This window comes from Spermophilus citellus, assembly GCF_964194105.1.
Source record: "Spermophilus citellus genome assembly, chromosome: 7".
NCBI classification, from domain to species: Eukaryota; Metazoa; Chordata; class Mammalia; order Rodentia; family Sciuridae; genus Spermophilus; species Spermophilus citellus.
The window spans coordinates 95,712,333-95,726,048 of record NC_138188.1 but is presented as its reverse complement, the minus strand read 5'-3'; positions in this window follow the sequence as shown (position 1 = coordinate 95,726,048).

The window sequence follows — 13,716 nt, the reverse complement described above, 5'->3', positions numbered from 1 at the left end:
TATGGTGAGTAATATTCCATTGTGTATATATACTACATTTCATTTATCCATTCATATTTTAAAGGGTACCTAAGATGGTTCTTTAACTTATTTGTTCTGAATTGAACTACTATAAACATTGATGTGACTGTGTCATTGTTGTATGCTGGTTTTAACTCCTTTGAATATATACTGAGGAGTGATATTACTGGGTCAAATGGCAGTTCCATTTTAAGTTTTCTAAGGAATCTCCATACTACCTTCCAGAATGGTTGCACCAATTTGCAGTCCCACTAGCAATGTATGAGTGTACTTTTTTCCCCACATCCTTGCTCATTTATTGTTACTTGTATTCGTAAAAATTGCCATTCTGACTGAAGTGAGATGGAATCTCATTATCTTTTTAATTTGTATTTCTCTAATTGCTAGTGATGTCTTGAACATTTTTTCACATATTTGTTGGCCATTCATATTTCTTCTTCTGTAAAGTGTCTGTTCAGTACCTTTGCATATATATATATTGGTGTTAAGTTTTTTAGTTCTTTATGTATCTAGGATTGATGCTCTATCTGAGGTATATGTGGTAAAGATTTTCTCCTGTTCTCTAAGCTCTCTCTTTATGCTGATTGTTTCCTTTGCTGTGAAGAAGCTTCTTAGTTTGATACCATCCCATGTATTGATTCTTGATTTCACTTCTTGCTCTTTAGGAGTCTTGTTGAGGGATTTAGTTTCTAAGCCTACATGATGAACATTTGTGCCTACTTTTTCAACAAGTAGGTGCAGGGTCTCTGGTTCAGGTTCTTGATCCACTTTTGAGTGAGAGATAGGGTTCTAATTTCATTTTGTTACATATGGATTTCCAGTTTTCCCAGCACCATTTGTTGAACAGGATATCTTTTCTTCAATGTATGTTTATGGCACCTTTGTCTAGTATAAGATAACTGTATTTATGTGGGTTTGTCTTGGTGTCTTCTATTCTGTACCATTGTTCTTCATGTCTGTTTTGGTGCCAAATACTGGTTTTGTTGTAACTTGCTTTTGATTTTTACAGGAGTTTGCCCTGAGACTCAAAAGAGACTTTAGACTTGGATTTTTTGGCAACAATAAAACCCCATTAAGACTATGAAGATTGGGGCTGAGGATGTGGCTCAAGCAGTGGTGCGCTCGCCTGGCATGCGTGAGGCCCGGGTTCGATCCTCAGCACCACATGCAAACAAAGATGTTGTGTCTGCCGAAAACTTAAAAAAAGAAAAAAACTATGAAGATTCTTGGAGATAGATTAATAGATTTTGCATTGTGACATGCACAAGTGTTTTTGAGGAATAGAATATTATGGTTTGAATGTGAGGTATCCCCCAAAAGCTCCTATATTAATGCAGAAGTATTCAGAGGTAAAAATGATCAGATTGTGGAACTAACCAGCTTATCCTAGTTTGAATAGACTAATGAGGCAGTAAGGTAGGTAGCTGGGACATGGCTAGAGGAGGTGAGTCACTGGGGATGTGCCCCACAGGGTTCTTGTTCCCTTCTTACCTCTCTGCTGCCTAGCAGCTATGAGCAGGGCAGCAGTCCTTTACTACACTTTTCTGCCCTGATGTTCTGCATCACCTTAGGTCCACAGCAATGGAGTTGGCTAACCGTGGACTGAACCTTTAAAACCATGAGCCCAAAATAAACCTTTCCTCTTTGTCAGGTATTTTGGTTATAGTGATAAAAATCTGACTATCACATTTATGTAGGCATTAAAAGAGAATGTCCACATTAATATTAAGCCTTTTCTTTACTCTTCATCTATACTCTTTCTTTAGGAATTAGATTACAGTCCACCTCCTCTGGGACTTTTTTATTATTATTTTTTTACTCTTGCAGACAAAAATGATAATTTTTCTCAGATAAATTCCTGGAGATTTATTACTTTGGCATTTAATCCCCTATTTGGATAACCTATTGCATCTTCAGTGGGAATATATAATACTTAAGGGACATAGCCTGCAACCTAACTCATCTTTCTTTTAATCCCTGTGCAAAATATCCATTAGGTCTCCAATAAACAGCTTTAATAGCTAAGAACAAATGAACTCTTGTTCTGTGCCAGGTCATCTGCTAAGCACTTTGTAACCATAATCCTCATGGCCTTATTGAAGAAAGAACTGTAATATTCCACCAAGCTCTCCTAGACTAGGTTGGTTGCCTATTAAATGCCACGGTAGCACTTCATTCTTGTCTTTCACAGCATCCACAACAGCTGAAGACAAAACACAGAAGCTAAGCATGAGTTTGTTCACTGTCCATTCTTCCCCTAGTAAAGTCTCTGAGGGCAGGTATGGTTTCTGCCATAAACTCCAGGCCATGAAACAGTGTTTTACATGTAGTAGTGCCTTAAATATTTGTAGAATTAATAAGTATTATTTATTTTTAAGAATGGAAGATAGAGGCTTAGTGGATGACATATCTTGTTCAATACTACACCATTAGGGCTAGGGTTCGTGTCCATATTGTCATTTTCCAGGCTGTCATAATATCTCTATTATGTTATTTTCCATTGACTTGAGTTATTTCAGACTCAAGTTGAGGCTCTGTGTTACCGTTCCATTTGTTGCAAAGAAGCCAACCAACTCACCATCAAACAAAAACCCCCACATTTTTAACAATCTATGTAATGATTTCAGACTCCTGAAATCTGAAGTGAGCAGATAATAATGATAATACAAATAATGGTTATGATGATATCACTATTATTTAGAAAACACACCATTTTTTGCTATGGATATTTTATCCAGTCTTAAATTCATCAAAATATGTCCTGCTCTTAGAGAAAATTAATACTCCTAAGAGTCAAGGAAGTGCAGCTAAGATTGCATAGCTCATTAACCATGATGGACTATGAACTGTTACCCCAGGTTTACCTGGAAGTAAAATCTGGGGTCTTTCTACTTTTCCACACTATGGCTTGCAGCAGTCCAGCTGGGCAAAATAACCGGGAGGTGACAAGCAACTTGTGAAGGTTGAAGCGGGAACTGCTTTATTATGGGGAAACTCAACGGGAACTGAGCAGGAACTCAAGGTAGCGGGCACCCAAGGTAGCAGGAGCCTCTTTATCGCGGAAGAGCAGAGGTATATATACCTAACTGATTACACACAGCTTGTCTCAATTAGCATCATCTAGATACAGTAGTCAGCCAATAAGGAATCCCCATCATCTTAATGGCTCGGTGGCATTGCCTTCCAAACCACTCCTCCTGGCAAACTGCCAGGTGCCATCTTGACTGATTTGCATCCCCAACAGGCTATCATTCATCAGGTACCTAATACATTCAAAAAACCTTTTAGACATTTCTTCAATCATTCAAATAATCTTCTTAGATATTGATTATCAGAGTGAAAAGGTAACAGTGGTTAAATGTGAGTGAATTTCAAAGCAAAATCAGTCATGTAAAAGGTTCAAAGAGTTGGGCAGATCTTCCTGAAAACATGTCAAATTTTAATGAGGGGATTTTAACCTATCTATTACAGAGACATGTTTAGGTTTGGTGTGACCCAGGCACTGGCAAGTAGGAGGAGGGCAATGGATTTGGATAAGAAGTTAAGGAAAGAAATGGCACAGCCAAGTCACATTTCACAGGGGAGGGTAAATTCACTGTGGAAATCCTCAAAGGCTCAGACAATGATGAAATAATTGCCTGGAGACTCCGAGTTTAAAATGGATGCATCCATCTGGATGTGCATCCATCTGGAGTTTGTTCGTTTCTAAGGACATGCTGTCCTTTAAAAGAAAATATAATTCTGTAAAAGCTGATGTGGGAGAAGTTGAATTTTCATCACTAGTGCCATAGGAACAGAGGAATTGAAATTGGAAATGAGATAAAGAATAGCAGTATTTTTTTTTAAGCTTCAAGGTCCAAACCAGCATCACTGGGCACAACTTGGTTCTCACTTTTCATCACTTTTCCACCAGACACATGCTATTGTGGATTTAATTGTATCTGTCACTCCAGATATATGCATGTACATGCATGTTTTCTAGAAGGATGAGTTAGAGCTGTTCTCTGTAGGATGGACAGTGTGAAGTGCAGCTGTAGCAAGGCTAAGCTCAGCAATCATTTCATGGAGGTCTCTAACCACTCCGCTAGTTTCAGCCTAATGGACACTACCAGATATGCTTCTCCCCTAAATGCTCCATAGTGCAACCAAGAAAAAGCAATATTCAGAAAACTAACAGATGATGAAAGCTGAGGAAACTGCTCCTGCAGGAGAGAATCCCGATGACTACAGACCTTTGGAACAGGAAGGAGAAAGAATCAGAAAGCAAAATGGATTATTTCCAACAGAACGTCGGCTTCTTCTTACCTACTTTCGTTTGTATTGGAACATTTTATTCTCATTAAAGACTGTTTTCAAAGAGGTAAAGGGATTGGAAAATCCAATGAGAAAAATGCTGAAAAAGACTGAGTTTATTAAACTTAAAAAAATGACCTTGACTTTATAAATAACAGTTGTGATGTCAAAATATCATTTAATCTAATGTTCATGTTTTTTATTATTTTCAGAGAAAAGAAAATAGTGTGTGACTAGGTGATATCCTGTTCCCTCCTGATAAATAACTCTACATCAACACTAAATTAGACTAGCATTTTGGAGGGGAGGGTACCAGTGATTGAACCCAGAGGTGCTTAACCACTGAGCCACATACCCAGCCCTTGTAGTTATTTTAATTTTGAGATAAAAATTAGTCTTGCTAAGTTGTTTACGGCCTCACCCCTTTGCTGAGACTGACCTTGATTGAATTTGTGATCCTCCTGCCTCAGCCTTCTGAGTACCTGGGATTATTGGCATGTGCCACTGCACCTTGCTTAGGTCAGCATTTTTAAGCATCTTACATAGACTTCTATATCCTAAAAATACCAACCCCAAATTCAAATGCCAAATTATCTCACCCACCATTCTGAACACCATGGTTTTAGCAGCAGTGTAAGATGGCAGTCTATGAATGTGGACCACAAAGGCAATTCTTTTTTTTTTAAATATGTATTTTTAGTTGTCAATTGACCTTTTATTTTATTATTGATATGCGGTACTGAGAATTGAACCCAGTGCCTCACACATGCTAGGCAAGTGCTCTGCCACTGAGCCACAATCTGACACCCCTCCCACTCCCGCAAGAAGCAATTCTTTCAGTCATTTTAAAGAATAGTAGACTGGCCACAGTGGCAAAATCCTGTAATCCCAGCAGCTTTGGAGGCTGAGACAGGAGGATCATAAGTTCAAGGCCAGCTTCATCAATTTCTCAATTTCGTGAGGTTCTAAGCAACTTAGGTTAAGACTCTATCTCAAAATAAAAAAATAAAAAGGGCTGGTAATGTGGCTTAGTGGTTAAACACCCCTGGGGTTCAATCCTACATACAGACAAAAAAAGTACTGTCACCTATATCAGCAAAGCTTCAAGGTTATTCTTCAGAAACAGGACAAAGATTAGTTATTTTGTAGTTTCTCTAAATTTTTAATAATTACAAGTTAGGGAGATCATTCACTAATTGGGAGGTGACACATTAATATGGGAATTCTTATAGAGATTCCAAATTTGAGGTAGTTCTTAAGAATTTAAATGTAAATAGCAGAAGAAATATCAGAAAAATCCCAGGAGGGAAGACAAAGACAGGTTAATTTTTGTCTTCTGCAATTTCCTCTAGTATCCCAGTTGTTACATTGTTGCATGGTTAAAGGATCCTTGTTATTGATTGAAGTCCAATAGTACACACACACACACACACACACACACACACACACAGAGATTAAGAAAGAGATTAAGATGCTTTCTGTAACAGTGTTACAGGAATATAGAGCATTGTTTTTCTACTTTATATCAAATTTAGAAAAACTGTAAATGTATAATTCATGTTGGAATTATTTGTTTAGAATCTTATTTCCTGTCATGTTCCCACCTATGTGATCATCTGACATCATAATTTGTGTTTTATAGATTTTCAGAATATAGGTTGAATAAATAAATGAGTAAGAATAAATGTATACTCTCTTATTATTCACATACCTCTTTCATCGTACATAGTGTCTTCTGGTCAACTATTCTTGGAGCATGGGGTAAATATACTCAAGAAAGATAAATTAATTTGCTTTGAACAGTTTAATGAAATTCTCAGTTTTGCTCTAGAAAGCAAAAAATTGACTTTATTATTCAAGGCTTATAATTCATTATTGAACCCAATCACGATCTCATTCTTAGATACACACACACTACTCATGAGACACAACTGAGTCTTTGTAGTGAAGTCATGATGATCATCTTTAGTGATTTCTACTCAGTTCTCAAAGCCTCCTTTTTGGAAGAAACAGAAAACCCATTATGAATGAAGGGTTGGAAACTTCACAAATGTGGGTCAGAGAGACAGAGTTTCAAAGTGCTATTCTAAAAAGCCAAAAGAGGTAAGACCTGTCTTCTTTCAAAGAAATCAGCATTTTAGATAAATAGCCATTAAGTGACCTCATTTTTAAGTAAAGATCAATGATCCTGAAAATAATAAAATATTAAAATATTGAGTGCAACTTTTAAGTAGACCTTTGGCAGGAACAGGAAATTCTGATTCATTCTCCTTCCCTAGCTCACAACTTGCTGTGTCATTAAGCACATAATTTCCCCTTTGTTTTCTAGATGAAAGCTGAGAATATCCTAGTTTGTCAAGGGTCATATTTTGTTTGACTGAATTCCCCTGATTGTCATATAAATACTGCCAATGAATAGGTTTTCAACTAGTGGACTTAAAGTTGTTGAGAGGAAATGCCATTGTTTTACGTAAGGACAATGTAAAGAACCCATGGCACCCAAAGGCAAACTTAGAAAATTATCCCCTAGAAAGGAAACTCTGCATGCTTTGAAATTTATCTTCCAAGGAATTTCTATGTAGTTTCTTATGTACTGTGTAGAAAGTATAGGGAAATGTTTCTCAGAATTTACAACATATTTATTATCTTTCTTTAAAAGTATAAATATGTTATCACTGAAAATAAAAGTGAATATTATATATGTATATGATGAAAACTATAAAACATTAATGACCAAAGTGGAAAAAATAATATATATATATATATATATATATATATATATATATATACATACATGTTGGTGGATTTTAAGAATACACACAACACACACACACACACACACACACACACACACATATATATATATATAAATAATATATTTATCATGATGTTGTAAAGAGCAGTTAAGGTGTATAAATGCCACATTTTTTTTATCCATTCATCTATTGAAGGGCATCTGGGTTGGTTCCACAGTCTGGCAATTGTGAATTGTGCTGCTATGAACATCGATGTGGCAGTATCCCTGTAGTACGCTCTTTTAAGGTCTTCAGGGAATAGTCCGAGAAGGGCAATAGCTGGGTCGAATGGTGGTTCCATTCCCAGCTTTCCCAGGAATCTCCATACTGCTTTCCAAATTGGCCGCACCAGTTTGTAGCCCCACCAGCAATGTGCAAGAGTACCCTTTTCCCCACATCCTCGCCAGCACTTGTTGTTGTTTGACTTCATAATGGCTGCCAATCTTACTGGAGTGAGATGGTATCTTAGGGTGGTTTTGATTTGCATTTCTCTGACTGCTAGAGATGGTGAGCATTTTTACACCATGGAATATTATGCAGCACTAAAAAATGACAAAATCATGGAATTTGCAGGGAAATGGATGGCACTAGAGCAGATTATGCTTAGTGAAGCTAGCCAATCCCTAAAAAACAAATACCAAATGTCTTCTTTGATATAATGAGAACAACTAAGAACAGAGCAGGGAGGAAGAGCAGGAAGAAAAGATCAACATTAAACAGATACATTAGGTGGGAGGGAAAGGGAGAGAAAAGCGAAATTGCATGGTAATGGAGGGAGACCTTCATTGTTATACAAAATTTCACATAAGAGGTTGTGAGGGGAACGGGAAAATAAACAAGGAGAGAAATGAATTACAGTAGATGGGGTAGAGAGAGAAGATGGGAGGGGAGGGGAGGGGGGATAGTAGAGGATAGGAAAGGTAGCAGAATACAACAGTTACTAATAGGGCATTATGTAAAACTGTGGATGTGTAACCGATGTGATTCTGCAATCTGTATATGGGGTAAAATTGGGAGTTCATAACCAACTTGAATCTAATGTATGAAATATGATATGTCAAGAGCTTTGTAATGTTTTGAACAACCAATAAAAAAAAACAGAAAAAAAAGAGCAGTTAAGATTATATAGCATAAAAGTTTAGCACAAAATCTGGGCTATGTTAGGAGGTCAAACTATGGCAGTTCAATTTTAATTTAAACTTATTGCATTTATACCATGTATAGAATATGGAAAAAATGATGAAAGTGAAGTTTTTTTTAGAAATCCCTGAGAGTAATGTTGATACAAATGAACTAATAAATCAAAGGTAGCATCATAGAATCTAGTCAACAGATAATGTAGATTCAATTGACCTCATGTGCTGGCTCTTGGCTATAAGGTTTGCTATAAACTGAAATCAATATGCTATTGAAACCAAATATCAAAATATTTAAATAAATATTATTTTTGGAGATATTTTATACAATAATGCTTTTGTAATAATATAAAATTAAGACAATAAAACGAATATATTCAATGATAATAATAACAAAAACCTAAACTATTAGTCAACACCAGAAATACCTGTGACTGTAACTGTGAGAGACATGCTAAACAGAAAACCGATTTTGTTTTATATGGAAAAACTAAATAATAAAAATGAGAGCAATTTTGTTCATTTATGGATTAATTTTTTTGATTTTCTAAGAAATTTTTGCCTCTACCAAGTCTTCAAAATTTTTTTTTGATGTTGACTTCAAGCAATTTTCTAGTTTCAGCTTTTATACTTAGGTCTATATTTCCAGTTAAAGTTAATTTTATAAGATGTAGTTAATATTTCTAGTCTACATTTTTACACTTAGATTATTTGGATTTCCACTCTTTTTTCAAGATCATTTATTTAAAAGACCATACTTTCTTCAATAAATTTATTTTATCTTTGTGAAAATTAACTGTCAGTGCAGGTCTTGTTTCTGGACTCTGTTTTATTCTGATCTGTGTGTCTAATCTTTTGCCAAGAAAACAGTGTTTTTTAATATTTTAAGTATTTATTTTACATACCTTACGATAAATGTTTTATTACATTACCTTATTAAATCATACAACCTTTAGGAAAACCATTCAGTGTTCATTTTGCAGAAGAAATTTTGCTTACATTATTAGGTGATTGGTCAGGATTAAACCTGATATCTGAGGAGAAGCTGGATTTTGAAACATCAAAATATGTTCCAGTCTCTGATCTCGACCACTGTGCTGAGTGTCTGGCTCCCCAGCAAATGCAAGTTCTGAATTCCTGAGCCCCACAGCTCTCCAGGCCATGGCTACTAACAACTTTGCAAGCTTTTCATACACTGCCCTCCTACCCACTTCCCTCTCTGCCAACCACTTTGCACCTTTTTAATTCTGTGATCATTCCATGATCCCTCTCACCATCAGACCTTTATACAAATTTTTCTTCATTTGCCCCCATTCATTCTCTTCTAACTAAGCTGTCTTAATTGTTTCTTTTTGTTGGACATGAATAAACCCTGATTATTGCCCTTTGGATTCCAGGCAGTGGGAAGTGGTTTAAGTAGAGCATGAACTTGAAGCCAAATGAAACCTGGCTACAGTCTGTATGTCTTTTGGCAACTTTGTCTTTTTTTTTCCTCTTTTTATGTTTTGTCCCTGTATTTGCTTTTTTAAAAATTCTCTTAATTTATGATACACTATTAGGATACACCTTGGCATAATCACAAAGGCAGGAAACACAACCCGCCTCAATCCAGTCTCCAGCATGCCCCCACCACCCCGCTTCCTACTCCACTTATACATCTATCCATCGTCAATCTATTTACAGTTCTCCTTCCTTCCTTCCTTCCTTCCTTCCTTCCTTCCTTCCTTCCTTCCTTCCTTCCTTCCTTCCTTTCTTTCTTTCTTTCTTTCTTTCTTTCTTTCTTTCTTTCTTTCTTTCTTTCTTTCTTTCTTTCTTTCTTTCTTTCTTTCTTTCGTCAGTGTCCTCTGGCTACATTCAATTCCTGACCCACCATGCCACATCCATGCATGTACATAATAAAAGTTTGGTCTGATTCATTTCACTGTTCTTCTCTTTTTCTGTCCCTTCTTCTTTCTCCCCAATCCCTTCTGTCTACTCTCCTTCCTGATCTTTCCTCTATTTTGGGGAAATTCCCTCTCCCATCTATTTTGTTTTTCTTTTCTCCCCCCTCCTCCCTCTCTCTCTCTCTCTGGCTCTCTCTCTCTCTCTCTCTCTCTCTCTCTCTCTCTCTCTCTCTCTCTAATTTTTCCTCCTTTATTTTGGATATGCTTCACATATCAGAGAAAACATTTAAATTCTATGGGACTAGCTGATGTCACTTAGCGTGCTAGTCTTCAGTTCTATCCATTTGCTGGCAAATGCCACAAAAGTACAGTTATCTGATACAGGACAAAAGTGCCAATAACATACATTGGATAAAAAATAGCTTTGAAAACAAATAGTGCTGGGAAAACAAGAAATATATACATAGAAGACTGAAATTTAACCCATATTTCTTACTATGTACAAGAGTCAACTCAAAGTGGACTACTGCACTTCAGATATATTAATAGCCAGAATATATAAAGAACTCAAAAAACTTAGCATGAAAAAAAGATAAAGAAAAAAAAATCCCCAGAATAACCCAATTCATAAATGGGTAAAAAGCTAAACAGACACATCTCAAAAGAAGAAATACAAATGGTCAAAGATATGAAAAAACATATGAAAAGATATTCAATATCTTTAGCAATTAGGGAAATGCAAATTAAAACTACACTGAGATTTCATCTTACTTAAGTCAGAATGGCAATTATCAAGAATACAACTAACAGTAAATGTTGGTGAACATGTGGGGAAAAGGAGCACTTATACATTGTTGGTGGGACTGCAAATTAGTGCAACCACTCTGCAAAGCAGTATGAGGATTCCTTAAAAAACTAGGAATAGAACCACCATTTGACACAGCTATCCCACCCCCCGAAAGATTTAAAATCAGCATACTATAGTGATGCAGCCACATTATTGTTTATAGCAGCACAATTCTCAATAGCTAAGCTATGGAGCTAAAATATATATACACAATGAAGCATTATTTAGTCATGAAGAAAAATAAAAATAGTATTTTGAGTAAAGTTGTTTAATAGTAAATTTGAAATCAATTTGATGAAAAGCTCTCTATGTTACTTTCCTTTAAAGTTGTTTTGGATAGTCATGTTTCTTTATCTATTTATAAAATGAAATATGTATCTTATATTTCATAATCATTTCACCAATGTTCATAAATAATATTTCTGGAGTTTTTAGAAAATATTGTTTGGTTGTCAACGGAACTTTAATTTATTGATTTATATGTGGTACTGAGAGTCGAACTCAGTGCCTCACACATGGTAGGCAAGCGCTCCACCACTAAGCTACAAGCCCATCCCTCTGGATTTTTTTTTTTTACTGTAATTTTGCTGAATTTTACATCAGCTAAAAGTTGATGTGTATATTTATATTATTTATTATTCTTAGAATCCATTAACATGCTTATATATAGCTCTTTAACTATTCTTTGACTTTGTTCATTATTTTTATAGTTTTCACCATATAGATGCTGAAAATATTCGTTATATTTACAAGTAAACATTTCTTAGTTTTGTTGTTTCTAAAAATGATATTGGTTTTTCAAACCATTTTATTGAAGTACGATTGACATGTAAAAAGTTGTACATATTCGAGTCATACAATTCATTGTGTTTGGGTATAAGTATACATCTTTGAAACCGTCATCAATTTCATAAATAAATGTGTCACATTTTAAAGTTTTCTGTCACCCTCCTTTATTGTTCTCATTATTTTCATATGTGTGGAAAGAACATATAGCATAAAATCTACCTTCATGGAAAATTTTAAGTATAAAAAATGACATAGCTAGAGGCACTATGCCAAATAGCATATCTCTAGAACATATTTATCTTGCATTCTAGGAACTGTATTATTTGCCTACCATCTTTCCTCTCCCTGCCTCTATGAGTTTGACTATTTTAAATTCCACTGTGAGATCATATAATATTTTTCTTTGTCTTTTCTTATAATACTTTTCATATAATACTTTCCTTTCTTTTGAAAGTTAATAATAAAATGTCCTTCAGGTCTATCAGTATTATCTCAAATGATTTCTTTCTCTATCTTCTTTTCTTTGGTTTTATGTATTTTTATTTGACTAATAATAATTAAACATATTTTGGGGGTACAATGTTAGTTTTGATATTACATGTAGACTGTAGAAATATTAATTAAAAATAATTAGCATATCCATAATATTTATTATTTATTTTCAGTTAGAACATTTATTATCTTGTCCTTTAGGGGTTTTCTTTATCCATTCATCTCATGAGGGGGATTTAGTTTGTTTCCTTGTATTGGCTATTGTGAATAGTGGGAGTGTATCTTTTCAAGATCCTGATTAAAATTCCATTGAACAGATACTCAGAACTGGATTTTATAGATTTGAAAAGAGGTTAATATACAAAAAAATACAAGAAATTCTTATAATTTAGTAGCATAAAACAACCATATTCAAAAATTGGTTAAGGGTGTGTGTGTGTGTGTGTGTGTGTGTGTGTGTGTGTTTCCTAAGACCATTTTAGTTAATTTTTCATTGCTGTAACCAAAATATCCAAGAAGAACAACATACAGGAGGGAAAGTTCATTTGGTTTCATGGTTTCAGAGGTCTTAGTCCATATTTTGCTGACTCCATTGCTCTGCACACAAGATGAGGCAGCACATCATGGTGGAGCAGGGCCCAGGGGAATAAAGCTTCCTAGCTCATGGTGGTGTCAAGAAGCAGAGAGAGAGAGAGAAACAGAAGAAAGAAGAGGCCACAGGGAAGATGCATCCTTCTAGGCCATGCTCCCAGTGACCCACATACTTCAGCCAAGTTCTACCTCCCTACAGTTACCTCACAGTCACTTATCCAACTAAGATTGACTGATTAATTTAAATTCTCACAATCCAATCACTTCACCTTGAATATTTCTGCATTAACAGGAGTTTTTTGTTTTTTTTTTGGTGGCAGGGAGAGGGCACTTCATATCCAAACAATAACAAAGTTGTAAATATAACTAGCAGGAAGATAAAAAGGTGATCAACATTGATAATCATCAAGAAAAATGCAAGTCAAAATCTCATTAAAATACCAGCTCATACTTGACAGAATGGCTATTACTAAAAAAAAAAAAAAAAAAAAAAAAAAAAAGAAGGAGGAAAGAGAAAAAAAAATAGAGGTTTGGAGTATAAACCAGGTTTGACCTATGGCACTGAAAAACAATGAATATAAATATATAAAATTTAAAAAGATATTGTTGACAAGAATGAGCAGAAAATGAATCTGAAGCCCTGGCCTGGTCTACTGTGGTGGTACTGTAACTCGGTACAGCCATTTCTGAGATACTATGGAGTTCCCTCAAAAATGTTCAAAATAAAACCACCATATATTTTTTCCTTTAATTTCCAATTTCATATTACTACTATAGTTACATAAAAATGATTTTTTATTATATCTGTCTTTGCTATTCACTTATTTCTACTAAATGGTCACACCACCTGTGAAGTTTTTTTTTTTTTT